We start from the raw sequence: 17,528 nt of genomic DNA, 5'->3' as shown, positions 1-17,528 counted from the left end.
GTCTCAGTAGCGCATCGCTGCTTTTGTATTCCAACCCTCTTGAGATAAATGACAACATTGCATTCGCTTTCTTAATCATGGACTCAACCTGCATGTTTACCTTTAGAGAAGCCTCAACTAGCACTCCCAGATCCCTTTGTACTTTGGCTTTATGAATTTTCTCACCGTTTACAAGGTAGTCCATGCTTGTATTCTTTTTTCCAAAGTGCAAGACCTCGCGTTTGCTCACATTGAATTTCATCAGCCATTTCCTGGACCACTCTCCCAAACTGTCTAGATCATTCTGCAGACTCCCCACTTCCTCAGTACTACCTGCCTGTCCACCTAACTTCGTATCATTGGCAAACTTCGCTAGAATGCCCCAAGTCCCTTCATCCGAATAATTAATATATAACATGACCACGCAGGTAACCATGCCTGGGATCCAATCAACGACATGTCCAGCAGTAACTTCAGTGCATTTGCTGAATGGGCAGACTGTTAAAGTGCAAGGAGTTATCGAAGCAGCTCAGTCCTCAGTCATACAGTCCCCTCAAGTTCAGACTGTTCAGATCTCTAATATATCTGAATGTGAGGACTCCCAGGAATCTGTGGATAGCATGACTGACTCTCAGAAACATAGAGAAATTCTATCGAGACGGTCTTCATTCAGGAAAATCCTGAATGAACTTTCTTCTGATCCCCCGGTATGCCAAGAAATTGATGAGGAAAAATCAGAAGAAGAGTCTGTCTCAACTGTTACTACAATGACGATGCAGACACCCATCTATCAGACTATCAGCAGTCAATACATTGCTATCACACAGCGGGGGAGTAATTCAGCTGGCCAACAATGGTTCAGATGGAGTGCAAGGACTGCAGACACTAACAATGACCAACGCAGCTACAGCCAAGGTTGGAGCAGCCATTGTACTGTATGCACAAGCCCTGATGGACAGCAAATCTTTGTTGAAAATGTGTTGCTAGAAAATCGCAGCAGGTCAGGTAGCATCCAAGGAACAGGAGAATCGACGTTTCGGGCATAAGCCCTTCTGTGCCAGGCAGCCAAGTGCTTGTACGAGGAGCTGCTGAAGATGTCCAAAACTATAAGATCCGTACAACTCCTAACTCCACTGCTGGCCAGGGAATGGTTATGGCATCTTCACCAGTCCTGCAAAGCCAGTCCCAGAATGCTGAAGAAACCACTCATAAATGTGAAATCTGCCTCATGAAAAACAGGGAAGCAGCTCGAGAGTGCCGTCGCAAGAAGAAAGAGTATGTGAAATGCTTGGAGAATCGGGTTGCTATTCTGGAAAATCAAATTGAAAGAGAAGGTGTACAAAGTGGCCAAAAACAGCGTGAAACTAGAACTGGGAAAACGTTAAAAGTCAACTGAAAGCCACAAAAGAGCTATAAAGAAAACTAATATAGAACATGAGAAAAATAAACTAGCACAGACTATAAAGACAGAGAGCAAAAGTTTATATAAATATATATAATGAGAAAAGAGTGGCTAAATTAAATGTTGGTCCTTTGGAAAATGAGAAGAAGCATTTAGTTATGGGATATCACAGTGGAGGATGCTAATATCTTTCCAGTAACTAGCAAAGAGACAAAGGTAGGTGAGGATTTGGAAACTATCATTATTATGGAACAGCTAGTTTTAGACTGTTTGGAGGTAATTGAGCTAATGATAGAAAAGTCTTCTGACCCTGATGGAATGCCTCCCAGGGTACGAAAAGAGATGCCAGGAAAAATAGCAAATGCACTGGCAGTAATCTTCTAAAATTCACTGGACTCTGTGGCAGTCCCAGCAGATTGGAAAACAGCAAAAGTTACACCACTGTTTTAAAAAGGAGGTGGACAAAAAGTGGGGAATTATATACCAGTTAGTTTATTCTCTGTAGTGGGAAAGATGCTTGGGTCTATTATCAAGGAAGAAATAACAGAGAATTTCAATAGAAATTGTCCCATTGTACAGATGCAGTATGGGTTCATGAAGGGCAGGTCATGCTTGACCAATCTTTTGGAATTCGATGAAGACATTTCAAGCAAGGTGGACAACGGGGACCCAGTGGATGTGGTGTACCTGGATTTCCAAAAGACCATCAACAAGGTGCTGTGCAAGAAGCTGTTGCACAATATAAGGGTGCATGGCATTAGCGGTAGAGTATTAGCATGGATAGAAGATTGGTAAACTAATAGGAAGCAAACCGTTGGGGACAAATGAGTATTATTCTGGCTGACAATCATTGACAAGTCGTGTGCCTCAGGGATCAGTGTTGGGACTGCAATTATTTACAACTGATACAGATGATTTGGAGTTGGAACTACATGTAGGGTGTCAAAGTTTGCATGTGACACTAAGATGATTAGCAGGACAAAGTGAGCGGAGGACTGTGAAACTTTGCAGAGCAACGTAGATACATTGAGTGGGTAATGGTCTGTCAAATTAAGTAGAATGATTGTAAATATAAAATTTATACTCTTTTTTTGTAGTAACATTTAAAAATAAAATAACTTGAATGTTTAAAAAGTTGCATCATTTGCTTTGCAGAGTGACCTGAGCATCCTTCTGCATGAAGGTTGGTCACTAGGTACAACAACCAGTTCAGAACGCAAATGAAATTTTGTCCTTCATTGCTGAAAGGAATGTGTTTAAAGGCAGAGGTTATGTTCCAGCTGTATTTGAGTGCTGGTGAGGCCACACCTGGAGTACTGCATGTAGTTTTTGTCTTCTTACTTGAGAAAGGATGTACCGGCACTAGAAGTGGTGCAGAGGAGGTTAACTAGGTTGATTCCGGAGTTGAGGGGTTTAGTTTAAGAGAGACTGAGTAGATTGGGATTATATTCATCAGAATTCAGAAGAATGGAAAACATATAAAATAATTAATGCAATGGATAAAACAGAAGTAGAGAGATGTTTCGATTGGCAGGTGAAGCCAGGACAAGAGGGCATCACCTCAAAATTAGAGGCAGCAAATTTAAGACTGAATTGAGCTGGAACTTCTTGACCTCTATGGAATTCATTGCCCAGGGAAGTAGTTGATGCTAGTTCAGAAAACGTTTTTAAAGCTACGTTAGATTTTTAAAAACGTAATTAATTAATGGACACGGTGAGAACGTAGGTAAATGGTTCTGTGTCCACGAAATGATCAGCCATGATCTTATTAAATGGCAGAGCAGGCTCGAAGGGCAGGACGGCCTTCTACTGTTCCTACTTCTTACGTTATCTCTCCCTCATTCGTGACTTGGAGGTGTTGGATTGGGATGGACAAAAGTAAAATTCACAGAACACCAGGTTATTGGTCAACAATATTCTTTGGAAGCACTAGATTTGCTGGTTCTTCATCAGGTGGTTTTGAGATGGTGTTTTCATATTTAACTCTTGTAATTCATGAACAGCAACAAAAGCCACGAAGCAATCCGCATGTTCCAGCCAACAATGGGCCCCGGGTGATTGATGTCAGAGGCGGACCAATGGAAAGGCAGAGACAGCGCTGGAGGACCTGCGAGGCAGTTGGTCCTCCGATCAATCAGGATGAATGAGGGGGCGGGACTAGACTATACCACGTGATCATCCTCGCAATCGGTTCGGGATGTGTGGACGGAGAGCCGTTGGTAAAGATAGAAATAAACAGCAGCAAGCGGGAGGGAAATGGTGTTGGTATGGGTTGAGAGGGTTTATAGTCATTTGGTGCACATCGGAAAATACAAATTTGAAACTTAGTCCCGTTTTTGCAGTAAACGGGACAATGCCTCATCTCACGATTGACTCGAGTAAGCGCCACCATCTTTATTCGGGGCAACGATTAACTGGACTCGTGCAGCCGCCAGCTTTGTAGGGGGCAAAGTTCAGTGGGAGGCATGTGCAGCCTTCTCTGGTAGAGAGACAAAGGAAAGGATTTACACAGAGCATATTCACACACAGAGAAATGGATCTTTTTCTGGATTTGTTTTGTCATTCGTTGAAATGATTTGGATGTGAACAGAGGCGGTATAGTTAGTAAGTTTGCAGGTGACACCAAAATTGGAGGTATTGTGGACAGTGATAACGGGTATTTCAGAGTACGATGGGATATTGATCGGATGGAACAATGGGCTAGGAGTGGCAGATAGGGTTTAATTTAGATAAATGTGAGGTGCTGCATTTTAGAAAAGCAAATCAGAGCGGGACTCACACATTGAATTGTAAGGTCATGGAGAGTCTTGCTGAACAAAGAGACCTTGGAATGCAGGTTCATAGTTCCTTGAAAGTAGCGTCGCAGGTCGATAGGATAGCGAAAAAGGCATTTCGTATGCTTCCCATTATTGGTCAGAGCATTGAGTAAAGGAGCTGGACAGGACATTGGTTAGGTCACTTTTGGAATATTGTGTGCGGTTCTGGTCTCCCTCCTTTCAGAAGGAGGCACTGAAACTTGAAAGGTTTGAGAATTGATTTTCAAGGATGTTGCCAGCGTTGGAGGATTTGAGTTGCAGGGAGAGGCATGATAGGCTGGGGCCATTTTCGCTGCAGTGTTATAGGCTGAGGTGTGATGTTTTAGAGGCTTACAAAAATCGTGAGGGACATGGATACCGTAACTAGACAAGGGTTGGTGGAGCATAGAACTAGAGGATAGAGGTTTAGGGTGGGGGGTGGGGGGGAATTTAAAAGGAGCCTAAAGGGCAACTAAAATTGTAACATTTCAAAGGCATTTGAATAGGAAGTGTTCAGAGGGATGTTGGCCAAGTGCTGGCAAATGCGAATACGTTAGGTTAGAATACTTGGTTGGCACAGATGGGTTGGACTGAAGAGTCTGTTTCTGTGCTAGACATCTCTGACTTTGGGATCATAAAAGTGAACATTGCTCTGATTCATCTCTGGGCTCTTTGATGTCCACTTGTTTGTTAGCTTCCTTAGTCTCTCGTGTGTATTTTTGTTCTGTGTAGTATTTTACTATTACGTTCACAGACCTCTTTGTAAATGAATTGTCCACTGCTGCCCGGCTCCTGACCATATGCCCCATTATCAGGTTATTTTTTCCACAATATCTTTGACAGTCAAGAGTTCTTTTTTCCAATAAGTGAGTGGATTTTCCTTCCATTTCTGCCAGTCAAATTCTGCACCATTTTCATTCCCTATAATTCATATTGCACTCCCTGAAACATCATGTGTATTTCTCCTTCCACAGATACCAGTGATCAAGGCCAAAGCTCTCTTGCCTGTTGAGAAGGTGATGTTTGACTTATTTGTACTGCTGCAGTTTGTATGGTGAAGGTGCTCCCACGACGTGGTTGGGTAGGAGATATTACAGATTATTCACTCAGAGATAGTGAAGAGTAGAAGATATCTGTACAAATCAACACATTTTTAATTTCACAAAAATATTGAGAACTTTTGACATAAGACCACAGATGGAGAATATTATATCCGGTGACCAAAACCATTACCAAATAAGCAATTTTTCAGGAATGACTTCAAGGAAGAAAGCAGATCTTAGAGGGTAGGAATTCCAGACCATTTTGCCTTGGAATCTATAGAAACAGTCACACAGCTGAACCCAAAAATAAACACATCATTGAGAGTCTGAACTAAAATGAGTTGTTGAGATGTGAAAGGGTGTGTGGTGCAGGAAGATAGGAATGATTACAGCCAGGAATTAAGTCAAGGGTGTGAAAGTAAATTGCTGTTGCTTATAAATGGGAGCATTTTGATGGATCAGCAAGTACAAGTGAATACTTGGGCGGTAGAGTTCTCAATATTCTGAAGATTATAGGGAGGGTGATTGTGGGATGCTGGTCAGGAGTGGGTTTAGATAATGAAAGAGAGTTTCAGTAAATGAGCTGAGACTGTGGTGAGGTCAGGTGATATCAATGAAGTCGAAATCGTGGTCTTGGAGTGGGACTGTGCTGTTGCCCTCAGCTGTGGTATTCAGCTGTTTGTCAGTTTGTGAATCAAGTCTGTTACAAGCTCAGAAGCTGATTGGCCCTGGCAGAACCCAAACTGGGTGTCACTGAGCAGGTTATTGTGAGCATGTGCTTGACAGCACTATCGATGACAACTTCCAACACTTCACTGCTGAGGGAGTGTGGACTGATGGAGGGAAATTGGCTGGGTTGAATGTGTCCTGCGTTTTTGTGTTGAACAACACTACTGACATTTGGAAATGTTTCCCAGATGCCAGTGCTGGAGCACAACTTGTCTTGGTGGGCAGCAAGTTCTGGAGGAGAAAGTGAGGACTGCAGGTGCTGGAGATCAGAGCTGAAAATGTGTTGCTGGAAAAGAGCAGCAGGTCAGGCAGCATTCCGGAACTCATTCCTGAAGAAGGGCTCATGCCCAAAACATCGATTCTCCTCCTCCTTGGATGCTGCCTGACCTGCTGTGCTTTTCCAGCAACACATTTACAGCAAGTTCTGGAGCACAGCCATCAGTATTATTGCCACAATGCGGCAGGGCCCATAGCCTTTACACTACTTGTCAATTTCTTGATCTGATTTGAAATGAGTTTTCAACCAATTCAATTCACATCTGTGAAGTCAGGGACCAATAGAGAAGGCTCATCCACTTGGCACTGCTGGCTGAAGATTGCTGCAAATGCTGTTGTCTTATCTGTTGCATGAATGTGTGAGGCTTCTCCATTAGTAAGGGTAGGGATATTGTGATGCTTCCTGCAGTGAGTTGTTTAATTGTCCATCACCATTCCTGACTAGGTGTGGCAGAGCTCAGATCTGATCCATTGGTTGTTTGATCACATAGTTCTATTTGGTGTTGCTTGCACTGTAGCTTCACCAGGTTGGCACCACATTTTTAGGTATGCCTGGTATTGCTCCTGGCATGCCCTGCGGAACTCTCCATTGAACCAGGGTTGATTCCCCTGACTTGATGTTAATGGTTGAGTGGGGGATATACCAGGCCATGAGATTTCAGATTGGGCTGGAGTACAGTTCTGCTGCTGCTGTTGGACCACAGTGAGACAGAAGTTGCAGGGTCAAGAGGGCTGATTGTGTGGTTGTATTTTCCAGTGCACGAGAAAATACAATGTGGTCCATCCAGTTTCATTTCTTTGTTGAGTCTGTGCAGTGACTAATACAATGAGTGATTTGGTGGGCCACTGTCAGGAATGCAACTTTAAAAAAAAAAGGATTTGTAATTTACACATGAAAGAAGTGAAACTATCATGGTATTCGAACAAATGAAAGACTGAACAGACAATCAAGGTATTTTTCAATGGATAATTTCAGTTACATCACACTGTAAATGTTTGCTACAAATTCCGTGCCTTAGAATTGTGCCCTCCACAATCACCTGATGAAGGAGCGGTGCTCTGAAAGCTAGTGTGCTTCCAAATAAACCTGATGGACTATAACCTGGTGTTGTGTGATTATTAATTGAGAATATTACAGCACTACTAACAGGGCTGCATGTAAACAAGCTCAGCTCAGTTAATCAATACATGCGGAAGGATTTCCTCCAAGTTTGATTACACAATATTAGGCAAAACCGTCAACTTCAACCTGCAATGTTGCTCTTAACAAAAACTTCAGGCTGACACAAAGCTCCCCAACCCACTGCAATGTGGTAACCGGGCCCGGCCCAGGAATTGGAACTGGGACATTTGTGGACTGTGATCTCAAAGGAAGGGAGCAAACACAATTCTGACAGGTTAGTCCTCAAAGATGAGTAGCAAGTTTGAGACAAGGCAGGTGGTATGCCTTCTTACACTTAGTAAAGTTGCATTTCTTATTTACAGTCGTGTTTTGCAAAGTATAAAAAACCAGTTTGTTTTCCGTGGTTAGGGAGTTTTATCCTCGTTGGTCACAGTTGCAGCCCCTCGCTCCCCAAGTCAAATCACAGGATCTATAACAAAAAAATAAACTGTACGTGCTGGAGATCTCAACCACAGAAACAAAGTTCTGGAGAAACTCAGCAGTTCTGAGGGTATCTGTGAAGTGAAAAAAAATGTTACATTTGAAGTTCACTGACTCTTCATCTGAACGGACAAAAGGTCATGAGACTTGGAGCTTACAATGTTTTATTCCCCTCAGAGATGCTGCTGGACCTGATGTTCTCCAGCACTGTGCTTTCTATAGTGAACTTTATTTACAAAACAGATTGGAAAAATACTAATCTCCAAAAGTGAAAGGTTCATTGCAAACATGAGCATAGTTTCTACACTTGAGTTACACAAGCACGTCTCGGTTTAAAAACAAGATTTAACTCACAATAATATTCCATCTCAAAATTAGCCAAGTTACACCAGTAATAAAGCTCCTCCACCCAATGAGGCACTTCAGCACAACATCCTGCAGTGTTACACACAGCCACCTTTACCAAAGAATGATCACATGTCACAAAATTGAAGGCCAAGAGCATGTCTCTTTAAAGGAGCTGAAGTCAAACTCAATTTTTGGAAGGGTTTTTATTAAACCAGATCGAACATTTAAATCTCAGAGCATAATCTTTGCTTTTTTAAACAAAGTGTGTGGGAAACATCCCACATCTTGCTAAAGGTTCAGATCAGTCTGATACATAGAGCCAACGTTCAAGCAAGCATCACACTTTCCATTCACTTCTACAAAGGGCTGACATCACATTTCTTCAGGATTTAAAGTATTTTATAAATTGTTTGTAAGCTCATTTGTCACGTTAAAGAACTGGATAATGAATGCCATTGTATTCAATAAGAGTGAAGCCTGTGACAGCAGATTTATCTTTGGAGGGTAGTGTATGTGCTTTCTAAGTTCTGGGAGCACTTTGGGAGACTGCTCCCAGATGGTGTTAGTGAGCATATCTGGAATGCACTGTTTAGATTTGGGAATCCTTGGGAGACAATCTGTGGTCTCACTAATACTTGGCTTGTGTTGTTGGTGTACAGTAAGCAATTCATAAAGTTACTTATGTATTGTTGTTGACTACCTGAATGGTATTCAAATCTGCCAGGTTGCCTTCAATAGTGTAAATGCATCTATTGTAAATGTTTTACAATATTCCAGAACTGCCCAGTGCTTGGCAAATTCAGGGGGGACAAAATATCACATTGAGTAATTTGAAATTAAAAATCCAAGAGGATGTAACCACTGAAGTATTCAATTCAAATAGTTAAATGGAGTGCTCACATTTAAAATACCTGTTATCCATTGGAATGGATGGACTGACAGAATTGGGACCAAATTCCTGGCTGGGGAGTGTGAAATGTGCTTTGATAAAGTCACCTGCATTTACCAACAATAATTTGGCAAGCTCGGAAATTTAAAAAACAATACGAGCTTCATTGCTGCTCCAGTCGGGTCACAAACTCTGTGAAAAAAATAACAATGTTCAGGTTTATTGCATACACTCTGAAACACGTGTTCCTTCTACAGATCCTGCAAGTTTCCCCAATGAGCATAGTCCATCCAAATGATGTTCCTAACTTTGGCCAACTCATTTCTTTCCGAGCCTCTATAACCTGAAGAGTGACCAGAAGCAATTACTCCACAAATGTGGGAACATTACCGACGAGGATTTTTTCCTTCAGAATTGACTTCCATATATTCAGTGCCCAGAACAGATAAAAAGCTTGTTACCTTTTATAGAGCAATGATTCAGTGGGAGTAAAACGCTAACCTTTTCTTGCTTAACAATCACGCTACCTAAATTTTAAACGTGAACACTTCTTAATAGTTCACCAGATCCTAATATTTTGTGCGAACAAATCACATGATACATATTTATTCAGATAACAAAACAAGTTTGTTCATTGAAGAACCCAGAGGAAAAGGTCATGAAACAATGTGAGTTTGATATACCTCAATCATCATTTCAAGTGCATTCTCTGCATAAATTCTCCTTTTCCTCCTCGAAGTATTTAACTTCTTGAATAATTGTGAGAATGAAGTCGCAGTTGTACAACACAAAATCTGACCCTTCAGTCCAACTTGGCCATGCTGACCAGATATCCAAAATTAATCTCGTCCCATTTGTCAGCATTTGTTCCATATCCATCTTAAACCCTTTCTACTGATTATCAGTTTATTTTACTTTATCAGCACTTGAAATACTGACATTTTTTTCTCCCAACATTGGTTAAAGAAATCATAAGTTCATTCATCCAAGTTAATTTTGTAATCTTTCACAAAGAAACAAGTGAGAACATCATATAGCTGAGTGCAAAACAAAATACTGCAGCTGCGTGATATCTGGGAACACTGTAAAGGTGAGGCACTGATACTGCACAAGTTTGTCAGCACGGTTTCAATTACTAGAATAATTTAGACTTCACATAGTTAAGGTAAATGTGCGATATCTGAATTTCATGAATTGGTTCCTATTGCACTTTTGAGAAGATTAAACCAAGAATAATTTTTGTTGATCAAAGGAGAAAGTGATGACCAAAGAAGCTGGACATTAGAGTCGGAAAGTGTCATGCTGGAAAAGCACAGCAAGTCAGGCAGCATCCGAGAAGCAGGAGAGTTGATGTTTCGGTCATAAGCCCTTCATCAGGAATCATAGGCTTCAGAAAAATAACTGGCATAGACTTATGCCAATACATTTGTAGAAGGGTCAGATTAGAGACTAATTTCAGATTTGGTACCATTCAGTGCAACATTTCAGTATGATACTTACATATGTTCCTAAAAGAGAAGTTGTCTAAAATTACAAGCTCTAGAATGATTACACGATTAAACCTGGAAATAAAGCTGGTGAACAAGAATGGCAAAGTGAAGTCCCATCAGTATCGCCTCGGGCAGTGTCAAGTAAGAATTTGACAACAGAGTTGCCACTTTGGTGTAACCTGCAGTCTGGCCAAAATGCAGCAAAAATCTGTTCAATTTCATCTGCAAACTATTGAATGCAAATCCTCCTTGCACACTAATGAGGCAGCATTTTGGGATGTCATTTTTAAAATATATTATTTTCAAAGTTCCTCACAATTAAGAGTGATCACTTGGTGCTGTCTGCATAACACAGTATGAAAAGGAACTAACAAAAAAAATTATAACCCCCAATTCAGAGTCACTAATTCATTGATATTGCATGGGTCCAGCATTTGTAAGTAATCAGTTTTTAAAAATAAATACAGATACATTTACTAACTATATTGGAGAACAGTCAAATTTCTTACTGAACAGAGACAGGATTGGACAGAGTCTGCATGGATTTAAGAGAGGGGAATCGTACTTAGCACATTTACTGAAATAATCTACAGAGTCAAATATTAAAGAAAGAAATTGCAGGATATTTAGAAAAGCTTATCATTAAACATGGTAGACTGGGTTTTGTGAAAGAGAAACTGTATTTGACAAATTTATGACAGTTCATTGAGGAGATAACAAGCAGGGCTGATAAAGGGCAATCCAATGATGCTCTGTATTTGGATTTTAAAAATGTAAATGATAAGGTGCTACATAAAAGTTAATTGCACAATTTAGGAGCTCATGGTATCAGCGTAATGTATTAGTATGGACTGAGGATTGGTTAACCACATTGGCTGTTGCTGAGTACTCACGTAGAGTACTGTATACAATGTTAGCTCCCATATTTAATAAAGGATAAACCAACATCGGAGACTATTCAAAAAAGATTCACTTAGCTGCTTTGAGGACGAAAGGGTTGGCCTATCAAGAATCGATAAGCAGAAGTGATCTGATGGAAACAAGATTCTGAGGAGCTTGACAGGGTAGATGTTGACTAGATCTTTTAGCACCAGTGAAGTCTCAAACCAGGGGACATTACATAAGGGAACATTCATTTTAGGAAAAGTAAAGATTTTTTTTCTCAGATAATGGCTAGAATTTTCTCGCCCAAAAACTTGTGAAAGTTAAATGTGGGAGGGGAATGGTTGGGTTACTCTTTGGAGGGTTGTTCTGGCTTGTTGGGCTGAAGGGCCTGTTTCCACATAGTAGGGAATCTGTGATTCTATCTCAAATTATTTTAAAAGAGGGCAGATATACTTTTGAAATATTGAGCAGTTGAGGGCTATGCGGATCAAGTATAAAAGAAGTGTTGAGGTCTGGGTTGGCCAAGCCATGATCTGATAGAATGGGGGAACAAGCTGAAGGGAATGAATGCCCTACGCCTGCTCCTTGAGGCTCCGTTTCATGTTTTTTTTGTTTTCAAAGAAGAGTGTGATACAATGTGCAAAAGAAGATGTTGTGAAAAGCAGTGAAAATGGGGTGTTTATGTACTGATTCAGATGGCATTGATTCATCAATTACAGCTATACAGTCATGAGTGGGAAGGCAATTCCCTCCATGAACAAAGGAAATCTACTGCAGAGCTCACACAAAGGGAATTCTGACCCTCAGTAAACTCTCCCATCACATTACCCAACATATCAGTTAAGCAGGACGCACTGCGCATGCTCTAGCCAACAAATGACCCGCGGGTGATTGATGTCAGTACTGGACCAATGAAAGGTCGGTGGGCGGATCTGGAGGACCTAGGGGAGGTTGGTCCTCCAAACAATCAAAGTGAATGAAGGGCGGAGCTAAACTAAACCATGTGATCACCCTCGCGCGCAGCGCAGTGTCGCTGTAATGAATGTTCGGGAAGTTATGGATACGGTAAGGAAAGAAATAAACAGGGAAATGGGATAAAAACTGTGTTGCTATGAGCAGAGAGGTTTCACAAACAAATTGTGCACGACGGAAAACATAAATTTGAACGTCCCAGTCCCGTGTTTGCAGTAAATGGGGAATTGCCTCAGCGCGGCTGCAGGCCTGAGTGAGCGCCGCCATCTTTATTCGGGACAAAGATTCACTGGACATGTGCACCGCCGCCATCTTTGTAGGGGGCAAGGTGCAGCCAGGCGCATGTGCAGCCTTTCTCTAGTACAGAGTCATTGGGATCATAGCAGCCAAGACTGCTCTGATTCACCTCTGGACTCCCTCATAACCACTTTGTCAATATCTAACTTCCTCCGTCTCGAACCATGGGTGTAGTTTTGATCTGTTTACTACTGTATATTACTTTTATAGACCCTTTGTAAATGAGTTTTTCACTGCTGCCCAGCCCCTGACCATGTACTGCTCTATTATCAGATTACTTTTTTCTTGAATATATTTGACAGTCAAGAATTCTTTTTTCCAAGAAGCAAGTGTATTTTCCTTCCATTTCTGAATATCAAATTCTGCACCATTTTCATTCCCTGTAATCCATTTTGCTCTCCCTGAATCATCAACTGTGTTTCTCCTTCCACAGATACCAGTGATTAATGCCAAAGCCCTGTTGCTTGTGGAGAGGGTGATGTTTGACTTTCTTGTACAGCTGCAGTTTGTGTGGTGAAGGTGCTCCTTACAATGTGGTTGGGTAAGTGGCATTATCGATTATTCACTCAGCAACAGTGATGATTTGAAAATAATGTCCAAATCAACAACAGTTTGTATTTTTATTATCATGCTTATAATTTCACAAAAATGCTATTGAGAACTTTAGACATTACGCCAGAGATGGAGATATTAGGTCAGGTGACCAAAAGCACTGCCAAAAAGCAGGTTTGAGGGATGTCTTAAAGGTGGAAAGCAGACCTGAGAGGTTTTGGCTGCGAATTTCAGACCATGCTGCTTCAGCAACTGTAGAAACAGCCACACAGGTAAAGTAATAAATTAACAAATGGTTGGGAGTCTCGAAGAAAATGGGTTGTCGAGGTCTCAAAGTGTGTGTGGTGCAGGGAGCTAGGGATTATCACAGTCAGGAATTAAATCAAGTGTGAGAATTTTAAATTGAGGGATATTGGCCAGGTGCTGGCAGGTGAGACTAGATTGGGTTGGGGTATCTGGTCGGCATGGATGGGTTGGACCGAAGGGTCTGTTTCCATGCTGTACATCTCTATGGCTGTACGCTGTTGATTATAATTAGGAGCCTTTTGATAAATCAACAAGCAGAGATTTAGACTTTCTTGATATTACAGTGAGGTTGAATGTGGGAAGCTGGCCCTGAGTGTGTTTGGAAAATGAAGTCTGGAGATAACACACGATGGATGAGAGTTTTACTAAATGAGCTGAGATGAGGGTGGAATCAGCTAGAATTAGTGATCTTGGAGTGGGACTGAGTTGTCACACTCACCTCGCCTCTGGGATTCAGCTGGTGGCCAGATTGTGAATCAGGGCGGTAACACAATCGGGAGCTGAGTGGCCCTGGTGGAGCCTAAAATGAGTGTCACTCAGCTGGCTGTTGCTGAGCAGCTGCTGCTTGGTAGCCCAGTTGATGACATCTTCCATCACTTTACTGCTGATCGAGTGTGGACTGATGGATGGAAATTGGCTGGGTTGGATTGCCCTGTGTTTTTGTGTTGAACATCCCTGGGCAATGTTCCACATTGTTGGTAGATGCCAGTGCTGGAGCGGTACTTGGCTTGGTGGGTGGTAAGTTCTGCAGCACAAGATATCAGTATTATTGCCAGAATATTTGCAGGGCCCGTAAAATTTGCACTACTTAACCATTTCTTGATGTTATTCAAACTGAATCGAACTGGCTGAAAACTCACATCTGTGATGTTAGAAACCACTGGAGAAGGCTGAGATGGATCATCCCACTTTGCACTTCTGGCTGAAGATTGCTGTAAATGCTGTCATCTTATCTGGTGCATGGGTGTGTGAGGCCCCTCCATCAGTAAGGGTGGGGATTTCTGTGATGCTTCCTCCAGTGAGTTGTTTAATTGTCCATCACCGTTCACAACTGGGTGTGGCAGAACTGCAGAGCTCCGATCTGTTCCACTGGATGGAGGATCACTTAGCTCTGTTGCTTGCTGCTGATGCTGTTTGAAATGCAGATAGTCCTGTTTGATAGCTTCAACAGGTTGGCACTTCATTTTTAGGTCTGCCTGGTGCTGCTCATGGCATGCCCTCCTTTCCTGTACATTGTGATGGGTGAGTGCAGGATTTACAAACCCATGAGATTACAGATTACAGCTCTGCTGCTGTTGATGTCCCACAGTGTCTCCGAGATACCCAGTTTGAGATCGTCCATCTCTTCGAAGTCTGTCCCATTTAGAACGGTGATAGTGCCACTCTACGCAATGGAGGTTTTTCTCAACTTTAAGCAAGACTTTGTCTCCAAAAGGAATGTGTGATGGTCGCTCGTACTGATACTGTCATGGCTAGATGGATCTGCCGCTGGTCAATTCATAACAATGAGATCAAGTATGTTTTACGCTCTTGTTGGTTGCCTCACCACCCGCTGCAGACTCAGTTGAGCAGCTATACCCTTTAGGATCTGCAGCTCAGTCAGTAATTCTGTTGCAGAGCTAGTCTCGATTGTGGACATTAAAATCCTGTACCCAGAGTAAGTTTGACTGCATTTTATTGCCTCAGTGCTTCCTCCAAATGTTGTTCAACATGAAGCAGAAGTGATTCATCAGCCAAGAGAGGACGGGACGTGGTAATCAACAGGAGCCGTGAGACTTCCTGGTCTCCAGAGCCAATGCTGAGTGCTCCGAGGGCAAATCCTCCCTGTCTGTACATCACTGTGTCACCACCTCTGCCTGGTCTGTCCTGCCAGTGGGACAGGACATATCCAGAGATTTCAGGAGAAAGTGAAGACTGCAGATGCTGGAGATCAGAGTCAAGGGTCTGGTGCTGGAAAAGCGCAACAGGTCAGGCTGATGAAGGGCTTAGGCTCGAAACGTCGATTCTCCTTCTCCTCGGATGCTGCCTGACTGTTGTGCTTTTCCAGCACCACACTCTCGATATCTAGGGATAGTGATGGTGGTGTCTGGTCAATGTTTGTAAGGGATGATTCCGTGAGTATGACTATGTCAGGCTGTTCCTTGACTAGTCTGTGAGACAGCTCTCCACATTTTGGCACCAAAAACCTTATGTTCGTGAGTAGGATGTTGCACCATCGAGAGGGCTGATTCTGTGGTTGTAATTTCTGGTGCCTTGTTAGTTGCCAACTGGTCCATCCAGTTTCATTCCGGTGTTGAGACTTTGCAGTGATTATTTCAGTGAGTAGCTGGCTGGGCCGCTGTCAGGTTGGCAGGATTTGTTTCGCCATTGACAATGGTTTCATGGAGATCAGCAGATTCCTAATACGTTCTTTTTTTTTCTTGAATTCAGATTCCACCGTCTGCCAAGATGGGATTCGAACCAGGACTTCAGTCGTTTGTTTTAATATTCTGGATAAAACCGAAATACATCAGGTTTGATCACTCATTTTAAATATCACTAACCCTGGTTTTGTTTCTTTGTAAAACACTGTCCATCACCCTGTCTCCTCCATCCTCCCCTCCAACAATGAGTGAGGAGCACATGGAGTTTCTCTGTCACTAAGACTGAGATAATCCGATCTGCTGTTTCTCTCCCTCCCACTAGCCCACTGAGCCAAACTGCCTCACGTGGTGTTCCTGGTTTTTGTCCTGAACCTACATCTTTCTCCAGTGTCTTGTCAAGTCTTATCAGAGCTCACCTTGACCCTTTACCCTAATCTCACTAAACTCCCTTTCCAACTCTCTTTCCTCTGCTGCCGCCTCATCACTCCCCTTCGCCAATTCATAGATATTGTTCCTTGTTCTGTCTGTTGGTCTTTTCTGGTTATGTCCTTCTCTCCCATTCTGTGAAAAACTGATATTTGACCTCACTGTTGTTGGAAAATCCTGCTCCATCTCCATTCTCCCTTTCCTTTCTGAATTCCTTGCATTTGGTGTCCCTCAACGATCTATCTTTGGTCTCTCCTGTATCTCACGTACATAGTGCCGGGAGGTGATATCATCCAAAAACAGTGTTAGGTTTGACATGTACAACTGACGATGCCCAGCTCTCCCTCCCCATCATCCCTCTCCATTACTCCACTGTTACTCAGTTGTCAAACTGCTTATCACATTCCCACTACTCAATTAGCTGCAATTTCCTCCAATGAAACATTGTCATGGTTAAACCCATTGCCTTACCTTTACCTTTCTGCTGAGCCCCTCCCTCCCACTGGGAACTCTGAGGCAGAACGACACTCTTCACAATATTGCTGTTATATCTGACCCCAAGATGACCTTCTGATCAGACATCCACACGATCGCAACACCAGGAAATCCAATCTCTTCAACGTTGCTTCTCTCCACCTCACCCCAGCTCCATTGCTACTGAAAACCCGTACCTGCGTCTGTGTCGCCTTAAACTTGAATCCAAAACAGAACCCTTGATTTAGTGACTCAGAATCTGGTTTCAGACCCCCCTCTCAGTATTTACCCTCAGACACATTCCCTCTGTATTTATCCTGCCAAACCCCTTAAGAATCCCATCTGTCTCACTGAGATCACCTCTCTTTCTCCAAAATCCAGTGAGTAGAGTCCCAACCTTTTCAGCCTTTATTTAAAAGATAATCCCTCCAAACCAGGGATCATCTCATTGAATCTTCCCTGAAATGCCTCCAATAAAGTGACACATTTCCTTATCTGAACGGACCAAAACTGCTCTCATTCCTGCAGATATGGTGGTCTCACCAGCACTTCCACACATTACTCTCAGGTAGAGACTCCAAACTCTAATACTGAAAAACTTTGAAACAAAACATTCAATTCCCCTTCCTGATTCCCTGGTGTAACTGTGTGGTAGCTTTCTGTGTTTCCTGAACAATTACCCCGGTCCCTTTGTGGTGC

General features: G+C 42.4%; 1 pseudogene; it reads left to right on the top strand.

Annotated features, from left to right (window-relative positions):
* The first annotated feature begins 413 nt into the window (after positions 1-413).
* On the top strand, positions 414-3,528 carry LOC140483460 (cyclic AMP-responsive element-binding protein 1 pseudogene; annotated as a pseudogene).
* Positions 3,529-17,528: the final 14,000 nt, after the last annotated feature.

The sequence above is a fragment of the Chiloscyllium punctatum genome, chromosome 12, assembly GCF_047496795.1.
Source record: "Chiloscyllium punctatum isolate Juve2018m chromosome 12, sChiPun1.3, whole genome shotgun sequence".
NCBI lineage: Eukaryota > Metazoa > Chordata > Chondrichthyes > Orectolobiformes > Hemiscylliidae > Chiloscyllium > Chiloscyllium punctatum.
The sequence above is the reverse complement of the archived record's forward strand: the minus strand, read 5'-3'. Positions and strand labels throughout refer to the sequence as shown.